Source organism: Monodelphis domestica, chromosome 4 (genome assembly GCF_027887165.1).
Source record: "Monodelphis domestica isolate mMonDom1 chromosome 4, mMonDom1.pri, whole genome shotgun sequence".
Taxonomy (NCBI): domain Eukaryota; kingdom Metazoa; phylum Chordata; class Mammalia; order Didelphimorphia; family Didelphidae; genus Monodelphis; species Monodelphis domestica.
The window spans coordinates 420847788-420850083 of NC_077230.1; positions in this window are offsets into that span (position 1 = coordinate 420847788).

A 2296-nucleotide genomic window follows, 5' to 3' on the forward strand; every position below is an offset into this window, starting at 1 on the left:
CCGAGCAGGAAGCAGGTCTGCTGCTCACCACTGGAGATGTGAGGGGGTTCCAGACTCTGGGCGGCTCCCAGTCCTAATCCAGAGGACGAGGCCAGTCTTAAAATGACCATGGAGAAGCCAGACTAGAGTCCACCCAACAGGGAAAAGGAGCGGGAAGGGGCGGGGAGGGAGCTGTCACCGGCGAGCTGAGGGTTCTTCCCCAAACTACGGCCTGACAACAGGACTCAGAAGGAGGAGGAAAGGGAAATGGAGGCCGGAAACAAATTCTTTCCTTTCCTCAAACTCTAGGTTCCAGAGACTCTCTCTTCGAGCTTGGAAACTTTGATTCATTTGCCTGACTCCACCAGGGCTCTGAGGCAGCGGAGAGCGTTTTGATCTTACGCTCCTCTGAAAAGCAGTCCAGAAAGAACTCCAAAGAGCTCTTGGAAGAGATGAGAGGAATGATGGCAGCCAAAGCTCTGAAGGGCTGTTCACGTAACTGCTGGGGAGCCATCTGGGAGTGGCAAGGAGGTTTCAGAAAAAGGGCCTCTTGCCCCTCCAAACAGTTCATGCTGGGAGCAGGTGTGGGAAGGAGGGACCAGGGTGCATGTCCTTACCAGGGCACCCGAAAGAAATGTCTCGGAGAAATGGGAAAGCCTCCTTTGTCCTCTTCCCACCAAATCCCCCCCAAACCCCGCAGGGACTTCCCTGCGAGGGAGCATGGGCCAGCACACCCCTGGGATCAGGGTGGGCAGGAGCAATAAAAGCTTCTTGGGGTTCTGGATTGGGAGAGCAGGAAGAGAGGCCAATGCTCATCCCATCTAACCCCTTCCTTGTGCGGAGGGGAAAGCGGTGGTTTCCGCTGGGGATATGTCCAAGGCCACTCACTAAGGCAGAAGAAAGGGGCCTCCCTGATGGGGGCTCACGAGCATGTCTGATTCGGGGCGCTGCCTCTTCCCTCCCCTGCCCCCAACCCCAGCTCTGGGCCTAGTTCTCCTGTCCTGGCCCTTCCCCAACTTCCAAGGCAACACCCTTGAGACCTGTAGCGTCCAGGCCAGGGCTCGCCCCTCCCGTGGCTCCCCAACAGGCCTCCCTTCCTTCCCAGGCCAGGCTCAGAAAGCAGACTCCCACTTTGAGGGCTGAGGACCCCGAAGGGATCCATGAAGCTTCTCCCCAGGCCAGCAGAAGCTGCTCTGATAGCGCCTGGCAATCCTTACTGACCACCAACTCTTGCCATTGCCGAGGAGTCTCTTGAGCGACCAATAAGAGCCGTGCTCACTGCTGCTGTGGGGCCCTTGTCCTGGAGGTGGCCACGGCTGATGTGGGCCTCCTCCTCCCTTCTGGCCCAGGGCCCGGCAGGGCGCAGTGGCAGCAAGTGGCTCCCTGAGCTCCTGAGTGAAAGGCGCTCGCAGACACCACTAGTCTCGGGGTCCTGGGCCCGGCTGGCAGTCACATGGGGACTACTGGGGACCCCCCTTCTCTGAATCATGTTTTAAAAACACAAACTACTTAGGATTACAAAGGATACCAAGTACATGGAAATTCATTTATTAAAACCAAATATAGTTATTAAAAAGGTTTAAAAAAGCAACCTCAGGGGGCAGCTGGGTGGCTCAGTGGATGGAGAGCCAGGCCTAGAGACGGGAGGTCCTGGGTTCAAATCTGGCCTCAGATACTTCCTAGCTGTGTGACCCTGGGCAAGTCACTTCACCCCCATTGCCTAACCCTTACCACTCTTCTTCTGCCTTGGATCCAATGCACAGTATTGATTCCAAGATGGAAGGTGAGGGCTTAAAAAATAAATTAAAAAGTAACTTCACATTCTCCAGGTTAAGAACCCCTGATCTAGTCCCTGTATCATTTTACGGATGGAGAAGGGGAGGCCCAGAGATGGGAAGGGTCTTGCCCAAAGTCCCACAGGGAGTGCAACTGTTTCTAAGTCCATAGCTAAAGCATGTGAGCCTGGGAATAGATCACTTGGGCTCAAATCCCTACCATTTCTCAATGTCCTCATCTGTAAAATGGCCATAAAAATACCTGCCCTGAAGGGTAATACGTACATGGATGCATATACCAGGTTGGCCTCAAGGGTCAGTGAGATCTGGGTTCAAGTTCTGGTGACTCTAATCTATGCTGTGACCCTGGGCCAGAAAGCCTCCATCCTCCCAGTTTTCTCTGAAATGGTGAGGTCCCTCGCAAGAGATCCCCGAGACGGGCCATGTCCTAAATAACTGCTCTACCGCCTGTGCGGGGTAAGGGGCATTCAGGATCGGAGGGCAAATGCCCAGCATGCCAGCCCGTTTGCACTGCCCCGGGT